The following is an 18843-nucleotide window of genomic DNA, read 5'->3' on the forward strand; positions in this document are numbered from 1 at the left end:
GTAATCTTCAGGTTGTACCTACTTTGACGTGGGAGCTGACAACTGACAATTGAACTCTTGTCCTATACAAGAGCTGCAAATGCTCTAACCATTTATCTATCTCTCCAGCCTCCTCTTTAAAAATTCTTGTAGATGACCAATATAATTCACTAGGACATAGCCAGGCAGAGGCAGGTGGATCTCTTTGAGTTCAAAGCCAGCCTGGTCTACAGAGCGAGATCCAGGACAGGCTCCAAAGCAATACAGAGAAACCCTGTCTCAAAATCAACCCCCACCCCGAAAAAAATATTTACTAGGATATAGCAAATTAGCAGAATAATCCTGTACTTAAGGAAGGACAGACAGCTTTTAGTCAGACAGAATATTAAGTGATAAATTCCCAAGGAAGAAGTATTTTGATTATGTTTGAGAAACATAAAGGAAAACTTTGCCTTCCATTTCTTGAACTGAGTCTGAAGACAGATGGAAAGATGAGAAGAGGTGGAAGCAGGAAAGAAGCTGCAAATTTGAGTCTGGCCTGGATTATATGATGGGCTGAATGTAAGCCTAAATATGGTTACAGTGTAAAACTGAACCTTAAAAACACCACTATTGCCGGGCGTTGGTGGCGCACGCATTCAATCCCAGCACTCGGGAGGCAGAGGCAGACGGATCTCTGTGAGTTCAAGGCCAGCCTGATATCCAGAGCGAGTGCCAGGATAGGCTCCAAAGCTACACAGAGAAACCCTGTCTCGAAAAACCAAAACCACAACAACAAAAAAACCCACCACCATTGGGGGCTGGAGAGATGGCTCAGAGGTCCTGAGCTCAATTCCCAGCAACCACATGGTGGATCACAACTATCTATAATGAGATATGGTGCCCTCTTGTGGCATGCAGGCATACACACAGGCAGAACACTATACTTAATAACTGACTGGAATTCCAGTCAGTATGTGTGGATGTATGTGGAGTGCCTGTTTAAACCAGAAAATGGGTTCAGGTCCCCTGGAACTGAAGTTACAGTGTGAGCCATTATGTAGGTATTGGTAATCAAATGTGGATCCTTTGGAAGAGCAGCCAGTACTCTCAACCATGGAGCCATCCCTCTAGACTCAGAGACAACTCTCTCTCATCCACCTCTGATTTTTTGAGGGAGTTTTTCTGTTTAGCTCTGTCTGTTCTGGAACTCATTATGTACACCAGGCTGGCCTCAAACTCAAGAGATACACCTGCCTCTGACTCCCTAGTGCTTGGATTAGAGTCATGTGTTACCACACTCGGGAAAATTCTTTTATAACAACTTACCTAATAACTTGCAATCATTCTTGACTCCCTTCCATCTCTCAATCCCCCTCCATATGCAATCTGTCAGCAAATGTCAGTTTTATTTTCAAAACAGTCATTTCTCACTACTACAATAACTACTATATAAGAATGTCTTTGCTCTGTCAGTCAAAAGTAGTAGTGTTTGTAATGACTTGATATACTACAAAACTGTGTTTAAAGAAGTTTCGAATTTGGGCCAATCAAGATGGTTCAGTAGGTAAAAAAGGCAGTTGCTACTCAAGCCGGATGATCTCTGTAACAGAGGTCTGTGGAAGAACAGAAAGTCATGCTATGAACCCATAAGAGCTGTGACATCTGAGCTCTCACCCTCTCATGTAAACACACAATAATCAAAAACCTAAAACAGCTGGGCAGTGGTGGTGCACGCCTTTAATCCCAGCACTAGGGAGGCAGAGGTAGGAGGGTCATTGCGAGTCTGAGGACAGCCTGGTCTACAAAGCTATACAGAGAAACCCTGTCTCAAAACAAAAAACAAAATAACTTAAAAGCAAATAAATAAATCAGTTAACAAATGGCAATGACTGTGCTTATTAAATTTTATTAAACAAACCCAAAAAAGTTTCAAGTCCCTGAAATACATACTGCAATATAATCTGGTAGTCAATAGGATTAGAAGTTTTAATTTTAATTTTATTTATCCTGTTGTATATGTTCGATGTATACACACAGGTATATGGGTGTCTTTCTCTTCCACGCTCTCTCTCTCTCTGTCTTATTCCTTTGAGAGTTTTTTTGTCTGTGTGTGTTTGTGTAAGATAGAGGACAACTTTAGACAATCAGCTCTGTGGGTCCCAGAAATCAACCTTAGGCCAATTCTTCAGATTCATAGCAAGCACCTTTACTTGCTGAGCCATCTCACAAGCCCACATAAAAAGAAACAGAAATAAAAAATAGGATCTCACTGTATATCCTTGGCTGCCTGGAACTTGCTATATATGCTGACCTGGAACTCACAGAGATCCACCTGCCTCTGTATCTGCCTCCATAATTAAAGGTGTACACCACCAAGTCCACCTCACTAGCTTATCAAAATACACAACCAAAATGAAGCCAGTAATATATCTGAGGTGACAAAGTCAACAGTGTTTTGACAATATACAATATATGCATATGCTGAAATAATCTGATTATAATATACACAATTGTCATTCAACAGAAAACAAAGATGTGTAAAAGGCATGACAAGTTATAAACTTCTATGATACTACACTTTTCCATTACCTCTCTAAGTAGTCATTTTTAAGTCTCACTTGGGGGTTTGATTTGGGTCTACCAGCACTCTAAACGTTAGTATCCCTTGGGGCCAGTTTTTTCCTATTAAATTACATTCTACATAACTTTTAAACTCCAGAGCCTGTTCGATATTTTTGCAAAGCCTGTTCCTCCTCCAATATCTGTAACTGTATTACCATCAGTTGCTCAAGCCAGAAACCTGGCAGTCATCCTGAATTTTCCAGCTATCCCCAACTTTCAACCTAACACCGAAACTTATGAATAACTGGCTGATTATACCCCATCCTCTTCAATTCCATTGCTACTGATGTTTTAAGACTTTTTTTTTTTTTTTGCCCAGGATATAGAAAAGACTTCTAATTTCTTGGTCTATCTACCTTGTTTTCCCTGTAGGTTCAAATTATAGCCAAAAAGATGTTTTGGAAAATGTCATCTGTATACTTAAAAATACACTTTTTAAAATCTCCTTTTAGATATAAAACACTTCAATCCCAAATGTAACTAGTAACATGCTCAGCAGCACAGTAGTTAACACATACTGTGTGGGCCAGACATGTACATGTTCAAAGTCAGACCCAGAGCACCTTTGAATTATCCTGTGCAAACAGGAATTGTTGTTAGAGCTCTTTGAAAAGTATATAAGATGGCACTTTACAGATATCATCAGAGCTTATTTTTGGTTGTAACAGCTGTTACCTATAAAGAGACTTGATGTTTCTCACTGTGCTACAATCAGAGCAAGAGTAAAGAAACAACCCAAAAAACCAAATACTGATAATAGTAAGGGTGTTTGTGTTCTACATATTTTTCCTTTCCATTAGAACATATACTTACTTCTCTCTGTATGGCACTTTCTTCTAATCTCTTCCCAGATTACTTCCGCTCTAAATCAATTAAAAGTTCTAGGAATCAAATGCAAGCCATCATGCTTGGTGGAAAACATCCTTACCCTCCCATCAATCTTGCTGTCCTCTATAATAGTTTTCATAGAGGAACTAAAACCCTCGCTCACTGACAACCACAATGTAAAATGGTATGATAATGTTGGGAAAGAATTTGGTAGTTCTTCAAAGGTTAAGCAGTTGCCATATGACCCTGGCAATTTCACTCTTAGATACATACCCAAGACAAACGAAAATATATGTGCACACAAATGTTCACAGCAACAATATCTAAACCAAAGAATGTTAGGATTAAAAAGAATGTCAGCCAGATGGACAGTCTGCCTATAATACCAGCATCAATAGAGCAGAAGCAGGAGGGAACTCTGAGTTCCAGAATAACTTGCTCTACCATTATGCAAGTTCTAAGTTCCAGATCAGCCAGGGCTACATGGTAAGGTACTGAGCCCCTCAATAAACAAACAAATATATAAAAAGGTGTGAACTGGTCGGGCGTTGGTGGCGCACGCCTTTAATCCCAGCACTCGGGAGGCAGAGGCAGGCAGATCTCTGTTAGTTCGAGGCCAGCCTGGTCTACAAGAGCTAGTTCCAGGACAGCCTCCAAAGCCACAGAGAAACCCTGTCTCGGGGAAAAAAAAAAAAAAAAGTGTGAACTGGAGAGATGTCTCAATGGTTAAGAGCACTTGTTGCTCTTGCAGAAGATTCAGGTTTTGGTTCCCAGCACCCACATGGTGGTTCACAATCATCTATAATTTCAGTTCCAGGAGATCCAATGCCCTCTTCCAATGTCTACATGCAGGAGGTACAAATACGCACATGCAAGCAAACATTCATATACATAAAAATAAATATATTTTAAAAGTAATTTTAAAAAAAGAACATAGTACTGATAATACTAAAACATGGAAGAACCTTCAAAACATGCTAAATTAAAGAAGTCAGTACCATAAGACAACAGTGTACAATTCTATCTATGTGACATATTTTAAAATATGGTGAAAGGAAGAAAGTTGTCCTCTAACCATGTTATGTCCCAACCAACCCCCCCCCACATACACACGTATAATAAAAAATTTAAGACATATCTGTGTATGACAGCAAATTCACTAACAACACTTGGGAGGCAGAAGTAGGTAGGAAGATCAGGAGTTCAGGGCCATTCTGAGCTACATGACACCTTGTATCAGCAAAACAAAAACAGACTGATATGCCAAGTATGGTAGGCCATGCCTTTAATTCTCAGCACTCAGGAGGAGGTGGCAGGTGGATCTGAGTTCAAGGCCAGCCTGGTTCACAGAATGAGTTCCAGGACAGTCAGGGCTCTACAGAGAAACCTTGTGAGGGACACCACAAAAATCCAGGCAGATATATAGAAAACAAATTTGTAGTTACTCATAGGACAAAGGGTTAATAGTGAGATAAGGATGGACTGCTAACAGATACTGTGATGAAATATTTTTAAATTATATTATATATAGTGATTAAGCAGTCATATAACTATGTAACTCTATTAAAAAGCCATTCATTTGTACATTTCAGCTAACTTCCATTGATCCAACTAACTCTGCCCCCAGGTGTTAGGATTACAATGTGTACCACCTGGCACTTGCCACAGATTTAATACCTTTCCTCTCTCCTACTTGGACAAATACACCATGCTGGACTGTAATGCATTAGTTAACAAGGGCCTTAAACTGAAAAACTCTTGAAGGATAAAGTCTTTTTCCTTACCCCTAAGCTGAATGTTATTTAAAAAAAAAAAATTCTGATGAATCAAACTCAAGTACTTCATAGTCTTTTCCTACTATGCACAGAAGCAGAATAAGGGAGACCTGTATGGTAGTGCATACCCTTAATCCCAGGGATCAGGAGGCAAAGGAAGGCAGATCTCACAGAGATCCAGGCCAGCAAGGGCTACAAAGGGAGACCCTGTCTCAAAGCAAATATAAATAAACTCAATTAAAGGGTTGAGGGAGACTAGGAGATTCCTCAGCAATTGCTGGTCTTGCAGAGGAATTGGGTTCAGTTCCTAGCATTGACATGGTGGCTTACAACCATCTGTATCTCCAGTTACAGGGGATCTGACACCCTTTTCTGATCTCCACAGACACCAGGCACACACATACATGCAAGCAAAATATTCAATATGCATAAAAAAATATTTAAAAAGCAGACTATAGTGACTGGGGACATAGCTCAATGAGTAAGAGCAACTGCTGCAGACACAAAGATCTGAGTTTGAATGTAAAAAGCCAGACATGGCTGTATGTACCTGGAACCTCAACACTGGGATGGGGGGAGACAGGCAAATATTGGGGCTCACTGGCCAACTAGTCTAGCTGAAACTGCAAGCTTCTGGTTCAGTGAATGAGATGGACAGAGGATATGCTATTTCCTTCTCTGGCCTTCACACTCAAATACATGCAACATACACACACAGTAAGTAATACTCCTGTAAAAGTCCTTTTCAATTAGTAGATTCCACAGTGCAAAGAGATAATTTGTTTGATATGATACTGCATGTTGACATAAGTAGTTATTCACTTGGGAGAAAAAAGTTAGATGCATTCTTTTTTTGGGGGGGGGGTATAGACAGGGTTTCTCTGTGGCTTTGGAGGCTGTCCTGGAACTCGCTCTGTAGACCAGGCTGGTCTCGAACTCACAGAGATCCGCCTGTCTCTGCTACTGAGTGCTGGGACTAAAGGTGTGAGCCACCACCGCCCAGCTTAGATGCATTCTTTATGTCCTTAAAACATCAGGCTGGGGGGCTGGAGAGATGGTTCAGAGGTTAAGAGCACCGACTCCTCTTCCAGAGGTCCTGAGTTCAATTCGAAGCAACCACATGGTGGTTCACAACCACCTGTAATGGAATTTGGTGCCCTCTTTTGGTGTGCAAATATACATGGAAGCAGAATGTTGTATACATAATAAATAAAATCTTAAAAAAAAAAAATCAGGCTGGAGAAATGGCTCATCAGTTAAGAGCACTGGCTGCTCTTCTAGAGAAGAACAATGATTCCAAGTACCCACCTGGCAGCTCACAACCATTTGAACTCCATTCCAGGGTATCATCCAACACTTTCTTTTGGGCTCCACAGGTACCAAACACTCATGTGATGCACAGACATATATGCAAGCCAAGCACACAAACATTTGAAAAGTTAATTTTAACTTTAAAGTGCTTGCCTAAATATAAACAAAGACCTGGGAGTTCAACCTCTAACACTGAAAGTAGAAGTAGGGTTAGAAGGCAAGATTGGAAAATGTATAACTTATCAGAGGATGATGAATTATATCCCTGTTCCCTGGACACTCAGGACACTGAGTGCAGCAAGTTCAAGGCCAGCCTCAGTTGCAGAGTGAAGCCTTTTCTCAAAGATCAAACAAGTAAAATAAACATAGTTATTAGCTGTACAGAAGCGACCCTATCTTTTAATACATTAATTAACACGTTTCTCAGAGTTGTCTATTAAGAGAAACAGGTTAACTAACGTATCACAAGACAGTGTAATTTACATGTCCAAAGTGGAGAGAGGAGAAAGGTATTAAATACCTGGGGTGTCTCAGACACGGCAGCACACAGCTCTAATCCCATTCTCTGATAACAGAAGAGGACTGGTACAAGTTAAAAGCTAGCCTGGTCTATATAGCTAGTTTCCAGGCTAGTAGGGTTACACAGTAAAACCCTATCTCAAAACCAAACAGAAAAGAGTATCTGTAGGGAGAAAGAACAACTAAGAGAGTCAGATTCACTGGAACAGGAGTTACAGAGAGTTGTGAGCCACAACATTAGGAACAGAACCTGAGTTCTCTACAAGAGCAAAAAGTACTTCTAATCATTAAGCCACCTCTCCAATTCCCCCTTATGGCTTGTTTTGTTTTTGTTTTTGTTTTTTTTACAGTAACAGATTAGCAATGCAAACTTTAGAATTGTATTATATGGCATTATCTAACAAGTAACTGTTTTTTTTTTGGGGGGGGCATGATCTCACTCTGTACTCTGGCTAGCCTCAAACTCAGAAAATCTGTCTATCTCTGCCTCCCAAGTGCCAAGATTAAAGGCAGTTGCCCCTACACCTAGCCCAAATAACTGACTTTAAAAATTATTTTAAAAGTTGGGGGGGGGGGCAATGGTGGCACACACCTTTAATCCCAGCACTCAGGAGGCAGAGGCAGAGGCAGGTGGATCTCTGTGAGCTAAAGACCAGCCTGGTATACAAGAGCTAGTTCCAGAACAGCTTCCAAAGCCACAGGGAAACCCTGTCTCGAAAAAAAAAGTGTGTTGTATGTGTTATTTTTAACTAACAGAAGGAGCATCTAAGAAATACTTGTTAATGTGAACAAAATCCTTACTTTGTTCTATAATTACTTGACTTTTTCTTCCTCAAAATTAAACATACATACACACACACACAATAAGTTTCTTCCATAAAAAAGTAATTGCTCATTATTATCTCATTCTGCATCTAAACGTTAACCTCCCAGCCTGTTATCATTTAGTCGGATATGAAATCTCTACTTGTTTGAGATCTGTATCTTCAGATCTTCTCTGAAAGCATATACAAGTATTCACCCTGTGGTTATTCTACATGACTGATTCAAGCCCTTTGAGTCCCATTTTTCTTTTTTTCTTCCCCCTTTCTTTTTGTTTTTGTTTTGTTTTTTGAAACCAGGTTTCTCTGTTTAACAGCTCTAGCTGTCCTGGAACTCACTCTGTAGACCTGGCTGTCCTTGAACTCACAAAGATCCACCTGCTTCTACCTCCCAAGCAATGGGATTAAAGGCATGTGCGCCACCACTGCTTGACTTGAGCCCGATTTTTCAGACATCAATTATTCATTTCTTCTTTTCAAAGACAATCTTAAATTTTTTGCATTTTGCCCTGTTGGGCTTATTTAAAGGAAATATTTAAACTCTGGAGTTTTCATTTTCAGCAGAGATGAATTAGAAAGTCTACCAATAACACTAAGAAGCCAAAACAAAACTAGTTTATAATTGATACACTGTCCTCCTTGAAGCAAAACTGAGTAAGAGTGACTAGGTATCAAGTACAGAATAAACAATAAAATGCAGAGCAAAAGATTAATTCAACAACTCATGCCTTATTTACTATGGGACTAAAACATAGATATTAACAAGATAGGAACCAGTCATCAAGATGGCCCAAAAAGTAAAGGCCCTTAAAGCTAACTAATTCTAAAAACCCTTTAAGAGAACAGACTTCTGAAAGTTGTCCCCTGACTTCCACATGTGTATTTCAGTATGTGAGTGTGCACACAACATACAAACTAAATACATAAATATATGTAACTATAAAGAAAAAGAATGAAATATTAATAGTTGGTACTGGTAGTCATCTTAGCTAAAGTATAATTAATTGTCAGCCATTTTATTGGGAAATATGTTTAACAATCACTTGAGGTCAGGAATCCCAAACCCTCCTGAGCAAGATCCCATCTCAAAAAACAAGAACTAGGCGAAGAATACCTATGATGCCAGCATTGGGGACCTTGAGGCAGAAGGATTAAGTTTAAGACAAAACTTAGTTAAATAGTGAGTTTCAGGTGAGCATGAACAAAGGAATGATATCCAAATAAATAAATTTAGGCAAATGAGTAATTCTACTCTAAGAGTTGACCACTTAAAATGTCTGTTTTCTGGAGCATCCTCTCAGCTTAAGAGCAGCTCGTACTTTCATTTTCTTGGTTTGTGCTCATCATGGGTTGTAAGGTAGGTAACAAAACCCAAAAGTACAATTCCCAAACTACCCATACACAGTGCTCACCATCAGAATTTCAAAATCAAAACAATGTGTATTTCATTTTTGTAAACAGCAAGTTGCCTTGAGACTGAACAATTCAGCTCTCATTCAATGTCTTCAATGCCAACTCATTTCTCTGTATAATTGGATTCCATTAGAAAATGTTTTTAACGTCTTGTCAGTATGACTAAAACAATAAAAAAGCATCAACATACTATTCGTCACTTATGAATTTGATAAAAGCTGACAAGCTTTTCTGACTAATATGTAAACCTCTAAAAGCAGTCATGTGAATTTCTATTTACCTCAGTTTTTTTCTTAGTTGGGAGAGAATTCCCTACTGGCAAAATAGATAAGAAGTAGCTGGTGTAAGTAATTTAATTCCAACTATCATCAGATAGAATATTTTAAGAGTTATATGAACCTATCTATGGAGAATAATTGTTAATATAAGAGAAGCCAGGAGGTGGTGTCACATGCCTTCACTCCCAGAACTTGGGAGGCAGAGGCAGGTGGATATCAGTGAGTTCAAGGTCAGCCTGGTCTACAGAGCAAGTTCCGGGACAGCCAGAGCTGTTACACAGAGAAATCCGGTCTTGTGGTCTCTAAACAAATGAACAACAACAAAAAAAAAGAATCAAAGAGTATCGGCAGGAGAGATGGCTGTGGTTAAGAGCACTGGCTGCTCTTCCCAGGACTCGAGTCCAGTTCCCAGTACCCATAAGAGGGTTCATAATCATCTCTAACTCAATTCCAGGATATCTGACACCACTTCTGACTTAACATCAGCACCCAATATACAAGTGATAAGGATATACATGCAGGGAAAACACATTCATACACATAAAACGTTTCTTTAAAATTAAAAAATATGCTGAGTGTCGTGGTGCACTCGGGAGGCAGAGGCAGGAGGATCTCTGAGTTCAAGGCCAGCATGGTCTACAGAGTGAGTTCCAGGACAACTAGGGCTACACAGAGAAACCCTGTCTCAAAAAACAAAAAACAAAAAAAAAAAAAAGAAAGAAAAACAACAACAAAGAGAAAGAGAGGGAGGGAGGAAGAAAGGGAAGGAGAAATAAAGGAAAAAGATTCCTGAGGCAGGCATGGCAGTACATGCCTATAATCTCAGCACTAGAAAGGTAGAATCAGGAATACCGGAGTCTAGGTCTCAGGTCAACCCCAGTTACATGAAACTCTATCTATAAAATAAACAAACCTAAAACATGGAATATAAGAATGGTAACTATTGGGCTGGAGAGATGGCTCAGCGGTTAAGAGCACTGACTGCTCTTCCAGAGGTCCTGAGTTCAATTCCCAGTAACCACATGGTGGCTCACAACCATCCGTAATGAGATCTGGCACCCTTTTCTGGCCATCAGGGACATACATAATAAATAAATAAATAAATAAATAAATAAATAAGTCTTAAAAAAAAAAAAGAATGGTAACTATTAAGATGACAAGTAGAGAGGTTAATACCTTCACAACAGAAGCAAGAGTGGGGAAGTAGCATAGCTGATAATGAAATCCTGTGTCTGATCCCCAGTACCAATGTCAGGTGTGGTGACTGCTTGTGACCTCAGTGCTAGGGATAATGGCTACAGCTAAGTAGGTCCCTGGAGTGGCCAGGTAGCCAGACAGCCGAGCCTACCAGTTGAGGGCCAGGGCAGGTAGAAACCCTCTTTGAAAGACAAGCTAGCAACTGAAAAGGAATGATTCTTGAAATTGTCCTTGATTTCCCACACAGATACATATGTGCATATGCATGTGTCTGCACAAAGGAACTTTGAGAAAAATTTTAAGATCTAACAGCACAGTAAAAACAAAATAATAAACTACTACAAAGAACATCTCCTTTTCTGCGGCAACAAGGTTTAAAGTATCTCATTCTTGTGGAAGGCGGACACAGGAGACTTTACAGAAGATTACATTAAGGCTCTATATATAGTTCCTTTAAAATACTCAGACTGGGGCTGGAGAGAGCTCAGCAGTTAAGGGAACTTGCTGCTCTTGTAGAGGACCAGCACCACACTGGGTTGTTTACAAACATCTATAACTTCAACTCCAGGGGATCTGATACCCTCTCTTCATCCTGTTCTGGCCTCTAATAGTGCGCTCTCTCTCTCGCTCTCTCTCTCTCTCTCTCTCTCTCTCTCTCTCTCTCACACACACACACACACACACACACACACACACACTCACACACACTCACACAAAATATCTTAGAAATAATAATTCCTTAAAATACTCAGACCAACCAACAAATAGCAATATGAAGGTTTTTCTGTTTTTGGGAGACTTCCAACTTTACACACAGTCGGACTTCTCCTCTATGCACAAACAGCTGAACAGAAATGGAGATGACCAATTCTTAATTAGCAAAGGATAGAAGAAACCTTAGAGTAAAGCTAATGGAACTGCTAATACTGTAAAGCCAATACCCATGTAGATATTTGCAAGTTGTGCCATGTATTTTAGGACACAATGTAAAAACAGGACATGATCCCTTTCTACTCCTGTTTTGTTTTGTTTTGTTTGAAACAGGCTCTTGCTATGTAGTCTAGCAGGCCTTTAACTAGATTGTCTGGGTCCTTTTCCATTACAGCACCTTAAGAACCTGAACCACTTTTTGTGATTTTTAAGTATTTGTTTTGTTTTGTTTTTGAGACAAGAAAGATCTCGATATGCAGTCTCAAACTCATGGTAAGCTTAAGCGATCCTCCTATGTAGCTCTAGGTGGCTCAGGCCTCTTTATTCCAGGACCTGGGGGGCAGAGGCAAGATGACTTGTATAAATTTGAGGCTAATCTGAGCTACACAGTGAATTCCAGGATTCTGCCCCCCCCATTATTAATTTTAAAGTATCTGAAATACACAAGGGACAAAGCACATATAAACACACACACACACAGCACAATATACAATGAATAAAATAACATCATGGACATATCCATTAAGCATTGGAGAAAATATTAAACTTTTAACAAATAGCTTTTCTTTTCACATAGCTTTACAAAGGCCATTCCAATACAAAATAAGAGACAGGGAGGGAATGGGAAGAGAGCTCAGTGCTTGTAACAGCACTTGTTGCTCTTGCAGAGGACTCTGGCTTCCTTCTCAGCAGTCACACAGTTACTCACAACCATGTGTTCTCGAGATCCAAGGCCCTCTTCTCATCTCTATGGACACCAGGAACACACATGGTATACATGCATATATACAGGCAAAACATTCACATACATAAAATAGAATAAATCTAAAGAAAAGACAAAACATTTTTACTAAGATCCTACAGTCTATCCTGTTAAAATGCTTTCCCCCAAATAAGTTAACTGCTTTTCTTAATACTCTGCTCCTTTAAAAGTACACTAATTATTTTTATTTTCTAATAGTAGATTCACTGGTAGTTGTCAAACATTTTTATATCCTGAAGGGTTTTTGCATTTTTATACACCCCAAAATGGCATCAAGACCTTTTTACAGAAATTCCCAACAGGTAGTGCCATCCTGGGATCAAAAAAAACAAACACCATAGCAAGCTAGACCTGGTAACAAATGTACCAGAGCAACATATTCCAAACCAAAGTTAAGGAATTCAACCAATGTTTGCTTCCTTACATCAGATGCGTGTGTTTTGTTTTTGTTTTATTTTTATAGAAACATTCTCACTACACTTTGTAGACAAAGCTAGCTTTGACCTCACAAAGATTCACCTGCTTCTGCTTCCCAAATACTGTAGGCATGCTCCACCACACCCAGCATGAAGGCACTTAAAAAGCAAAAAAACCATTTACTACTCTTATATTCACATATGGATGCCTAGATGAGTTTATGTGCACCACATTCATCTAAGAGCTGGCAGAGGCCAAAAGAAAGTGTTGGATTCCTTGGAACTACACTTAAGGGCAGTTGTGAATCCCTGTTCCAGTACTGAGAACCAAACCTGGTCTTTTGCAAGACCAGTAAGTACCCTTAACGGAGCTGAAAATATTTTTAAATATATAGCCTTACATACAATGTGTGAGTTTTATAGCTTCTTAAAAGTAAACAGGGCAGAAATATAACTCAGTAAATACACTTGCTTCAAAAGACTGCAGACCTGACTCTGATTCCAAACTATGCAAAGATGGAGGGAGACCAACTTCACAAAGTTGTCCTGAGACTTCCATATGTATACCATGAAGGCACATCCTCCCAGACACAAAAATGAATTTTTAATTAAAATAATAAATACTACCAAAAACTCTTTGCAATCAAGTTGCAAAATCTCAATTTCTCCTCCTAGTCTGGAGAGTCCTAAACATTACACAAGTCGTAAATTCAACTGGATTAAAATCTCTAGAACAACAGAGACAACATATCATTCATCTTAAGTGTTATCCATGTTGTAGTAATGAAACATGCAAACTAAAGTAATGAAACTCAAAACAAACAAACAAACAAACAGGCAGAATGGGGGGCTTCAAATTATTCATCTCAACATACAACTGGAAAAAAAGACACTATTTCTCAAGAATGAGAATATAAAGATGTTGCAAAACAAGTCAAAGATGTTTCTGCTACATTGCATACCCTTATCAAATATAACTCACAATTGTTTACTATACATTTAGACAATAAAAATTCTCTTTTTCTATTTTGGTTTTTTTGAGAGCATCTCACTCTATAGCCCATGCTGGCCTAGAACTCACTATGTAGTCCAGATTGGCCTTGAATTTGTAATAATCTTTCTGCATAGGCTTTTCTAAATGCTCTAATGAATCCCCATGCCTGTCAATTTTAAATTTACTGTGCCTGGCTAATTTAAAGGCATGATCCTAAAGTTTTCCTGGTGACACATTCAAGTACTATCACAACCTTCACCTTCAAACTTACACTGACATCTCTACTCCAAAACAAAATTTAAGGGGAAAGTGGGTATCTCAAACAAGACTTGAATAAAAATTGGTTCTATCTCATTACAACCTAAATTCCGGAAAGTATATACATACTAGCTGGATGAGGTGGTTCATGCCTTTAATCCCAGCACTCAGGAGGCAGACAGGCAGAACTCTGTGAGTTTGAGGCCAGTCTGGTCTATACTTCAAGTTCCAGGATAGTCAGGACTACATAGTAAGATTCAGACTCAGAAAAACCAAAGTATATTCATAATTCACATGATTGTACTTATGCTTATTTTTTAATGTAGGGTCTCTATTTCTTCTCAGGAATATACATACATACATACATACATACATACATACATACATACATACATACATACATACGCTCAAGCACCACTAATCTAGACTAGTAAGAGTTGAGTTAGTTCAAAGATTCCTCAAATTCACAGAGGAATATTAATACAAAATTAGCCTTTCGAAGAATTCCTACAGTCCAGCCAAGAAGTTCCAATATCCAAAGGCACACATATCAATAATTCACAGATCCCAAAAACAGTTTACTCATAAATGCCAAAAGAAATTGCCAAAGGAGCCAGACAAGTTGGCTCATGTCTGTAATCCCAGAAGGCTGTGGCAGGAAGATTACAATCCTCAAATTTGAGGACAGCCTGTGCCACATAAGGAATTCTGGGCCAGTTTAAGCTCTGTAGATTTAGACCCTGTTTCAAAAACACAACCAAAGGAAAATGTTAAAGAAAGTAAACTCTATTACAACACATCACCCTGCTGGATGATCTTACTCCTGTGTCCTTCTACATTAAAGTGGGCAACCTAAACTACTCCTAAATTAAAAAGGCTTTTTAATCTTTTAAAAGATGTGTGTGAAATAAAATAGGCTTTTAAATTTTTAAAAAGAGGTGTGTGTGTACATCAGGGATCAGCAGAGGCCAGAAGAGGGTGCCAGTGTCCTGCAGGTGGAGTTATAGGCAGTTATAAGCCACCTGAAGCGGTGCTGGGAACTGAACTTGGGCCCTCTCTAAGAGCAGTATACGATCTTAACCACTGAGCCATCTCTCCAGCCTCTTATTTTGTTTTCTAAGATAAGGTCACCTGTATCCCAAGCTGACTGTAAACTTATGAAGCATAGGCTGGGCTTGAACTCAAGATCCTCCTGCCTCAGCTTCCAGAATGCTGGAATTACAGTATGAGCCACCATACTCAGTCTGAATAGGCTTTTAAATAAAGTTTCATGGTTTCAATTCCACACTGATTTATTCGTTCTCTCAATATGCTAACAACTCCCCTCGTATGCACCCCAAGCTATTTTAACAGTTAATCAACAAATCGTGATTATTCTTATCCCAAGACAGGGATCAATTATTAAGTATCCAATCATTTTTGTTGTTGTTGTTAAATGACTCAAACAAGATCCTTTCTCTTGTAAATATAAAGCTAAACTGCCCAGATGGGAGTATGGTTCAGTGGTAGAATGCTTGCTGGAAGCTTTAATGCCTTGGGTTTAATCACCCAGATGCATCGCTCCCCCCCAAAAAAAAACCGAACCAGCAACAAACAAAGCTACCCAGATACAAATTAGGCTGTGGAAGCATTTCAGTTATCAAACATACACACTATAAACTGTCAGAAATGCTCTGCTTGCTCTGTTAACACAAAACAGTTAAAATACCTATCTCATATATGTCAGACAGGCAAGGACAGTGTATATTCCATACATGTTTGACATTTTATGCTCTCATAAGCATAATCCAACCATATGCCTCCTTTCCAAATACACTTGAATTTGCCAATAACAATCTCGATATGTATAATACATTACTAAGTTAGTAAACAAAATATCGTGTAGTCCCAACTTTGCCACTAATTTAATATGTGACCTTGGAAAAGTACCTCTTCATTTTCAGAGTTTCAGGATTACAGAAAACTGAAAGTGTTCTGCATATAAAAACCTTATGCTAACATAAGCACCACTATAAATCCACACGGCCTTATTCTCAGCCTGATTACTCTGAGGATGATGTTCTGGGCTTTCATATATATACAACTGACTATTCAAAGGTACAAACTTTGTCAAGTTTCTTCCCTCCCTGACCCTAGCCAGCATGCTGTATTATCTACTATGCTAAAATACATGTGCACTAATCGACCTGGAGGACACATCCCAACATTTGTTTTAAAACAAGCTAACTCACAAAGGGAACTCCATTACACTTCCACAAATGCAGGCAAAACTCCTGAGCACTTTTCATCTTTGCATATACACACATAAACACAGCAGCTATAAACCAACGGACCATCTGGTCTTCAAGACCCAAAACACTTCTTTCCAAGTACAAACTAACCAGTGACATTTACTAAACTTATTAACACTCAGATCACTTATGTCGTGTCTGCATATAGTTCCGCCTCTAGAGAACACCACAGAGTTTGTTACACAGGTAAACCACCGTCTGAAGATCGCCTCCCTTGCCTCTTCTGTCCCTTATTTAAACAGACATAAACTGGATCTTGGCAGATGCTCCAATCAGGCCTACTACACGAAACTAACCTGTCAGGGGCACAGCCGACTCCGCCTCCACCCGCTTACTTTCCCGTCCCCCTCCCCCAAACCAGGAGCCCGCCGGTCAGGGACACCCCGTTACCCCGCCTAGAAGGACTTCCCGGTAAGCTCAGGATCCCTCTCCCTCCTCTCCCCTCCCCCATCCTCACCCCGCTCTCCCGGAGGTCCAGGTCCGGGAGGTGACAGTGGATCACGGGAAGCCAAGGAGAGAGTACTTGGGCCTTCAAAGGCCTGCTCACACCGCACTACTCACCGTGTGAGGCCGAGAGCGCCGAGTGCAGGCAAGTGGGGAGAGGGGGTGGCAGCCGCCTGGCGCCTCGGCTTCTCTGGGTCCACACCGTAACCCTCCCGCTTGTCAGGAGGCGGCCAGCGGGTAAGCGGACCGGCGGAAACGCGAGAGGAGAAGCCAAAGGCGTAGGTCGGCAAGGGGAAACCGAGGGAGGGAAGGCGGGTCCGGCAACCGAGACCGGGAACGTCTCCCCCTCCGCAAAGCGAACCCAAAATGGCGGCGGCGGCAGCAGCAGCAGCGGCGGCGGCGGCGGCGGCGGTGGCGGCGGCAGCTCTGGGGAGGGGAGGAGCGAGCGAGCGAGCGAGCGAAGGGCGCCTTGTGCCCCCCCCCGCCTCCACTCCCTCCGCGCCGCTCTCCCCGCCGTCCCCCCTCACCCGACTCCGGACGCGCAGCGCGCACGCCCGCCCGCCCGCCCGCCGGCACGTTTCCGAGTGTGTCTGGACTGGCGGCGAGCTGCGCCCTCCAAACACCGCCTCCCGCCGCCCCGAGCCGGCAGCACCGACGCGCTCGCTCTCCGGGCGCCCGCTCGCGCGCTCCGACTCCCTCTAGGCCCTCACGCGTACCTTCCGCGGCGCGAGCCCGAGCCTCCCTCCTCCTCCTCCTCCGCCGCCGCCGCCTCCTCCCTCCACCTCTCCTCCTCCTCCTCCTCCTCCTCCTCCTCCTCGCTCGCCTCCTCCCTCCCGCCCCCCCCCACGGCTACCAACGGCAGCCACGGCCGCCGCCGCCGCCTTCACCCCCACCCCTCGAGCGTGCGCCTCCCACAATCCCCCCCGCGGGACGTTCCATTGCGCGCGGCGGCTGCCGGGGCCGGGGAGAAGAGGGCAGGCCGCGGCGGGTGCGGCTGGCCTCGGCGACAGGAACCGCGGGCGTAGCGAGCGAACAGACCTAGGCACCGACGATCTCCTGGGACCGGCCGCCGCGGCGCCGAGACTCGCCGCCCGCTTCCGGCCGCAGGGCAGGCGGCGCGGTGCCCCTCCGCTGGGCTGTGGTTGGAGCCGCGGCGACTGCGCGTTGGGTAGCTTCCTGCCACACGACCCGAGTTTGCTTCGCGGTCGCAGGGCCGGTCCCTGGGATCCAGCTGCTGACGGCGTGTGCGGGTCGCCGCGGCAGGAGTCCTGGTTGGTGCTAGACTCACGGTGAGGGGACTGAGCCGCACTGGGGATGCGATGATGGAGGGAAAGGAGCGTGTATCCGAACCGCCCCGAGGTAGGGAGTGAGGCCAGCAGAGAGAGGGCATCCTCCAGACCCAGGGCTGCGGACCTGGGACCGGAGAGAGAACTGGCGCAGAAGGAGGTCTGTTTTTACGTTAACGCAATTTAGCTTAGTTGAGTTCAAGCGGGTACCTACCTATCCTCTGCGGTGTTTGTGTGCTCCTTGCACACTTATCAAAGGTTGTGCATGCTCAGTTTTCACCCGGCAACCTGACGTGAGGTGCTCAACCTTCCTAGTGCTGCGACCCTTGAATGCGGCTCTCACGTTGTGGTGACCCAACCATGAAATTCCTTTCGTTGCTACTGTTATGAATAGAAATGTAAATATGCGATATGCCTGATAGCATCCGAGTCCCAACGCGGTCGCGACCCCTGGTTGAGAAACGATGTGTAGAGGCTAAAGAAACCATGCACCCGGAATTTGTTTCTGGACTTGATCATTTGTGACCTTCGAGTTATTCTTCTAAGTTACTTATGGGACACTGGGCGTAAAATTTAACTAACCCCAAAATATGCCCCCAGGGTTGGAGTATGAAATAATGAGATAATGTATGTAAAGTAGATTTCGCTCTGAGGCACAGGGAAAATGCAGAATATTGTTATCATTTACCGCGCTGTTGATGTTGATAAGACTCGTAGGTGTAATTGGTAGTTTGTA

The 18843-nt window shown here is 42.1% G+C and overlaps 2 protein-coding genes across 8 annotated transcripts in view; one reads left to right on the forward strand and one right to left on the reverse strand.

The window, feature by feature from the left end:
- Ash1l (ASH1 like histone lysine methyltransferase) overlaps positions 1-17968 on the reverse strand; it is a 144124-nt gene extending 126156 nt beyond the window's left edge. Inside the window, exon 1 of one of the 4 annotated variants that reach the window (XM_027393184.2) lies at positions 17860-17968. The gene's annotated coding sequence lies outside the window, so the exon portion shown is untranslated. Of the gene's footprint in view, positions 1-16938; positions 17229-17537; positions 17617-17859 lie in introns of those variants that run through there. The other 3 variants (XM_027393183.2, XM_027393182.2, XM_027393185.2) reach the window with 3 other exon arrangements.
- The window catches only part of Dap3 (death associated protein 3), a 29064-nt gene continuing 26959 nt past the window's right edge, over positions 16739-18843 (forward strand). Inside the window, exon 1 of one of the 4 annotated variants that reach the window (XM_027393188.2) lies at positions 16739-16788. The gene's annotated coding sequence lies outside the window, so the exon portion shown is untranslated. The other 3 variants (XM_027393187.2, XM_027393186.2, XM_027393189.2) reach the window with 3 other exon arrangements.

This window comes from Cricetulus griseus, assembly GCF_003668045.3.
Source record: "Cricetulus griseus strain 17A/GY chromosome 1 unlocalized genomic scaffold, alternate assembly CriGri-PICRH-1.0 chr1_0, whole genome shotgun sequence".
NCBI classification, from domain to species: domain Eukaryota; kingdom Metazoa; phylum Chordata; class Mammalia; order Rodentia; family Cricetidae; genus Cricetulus; species Cricetulus griseus.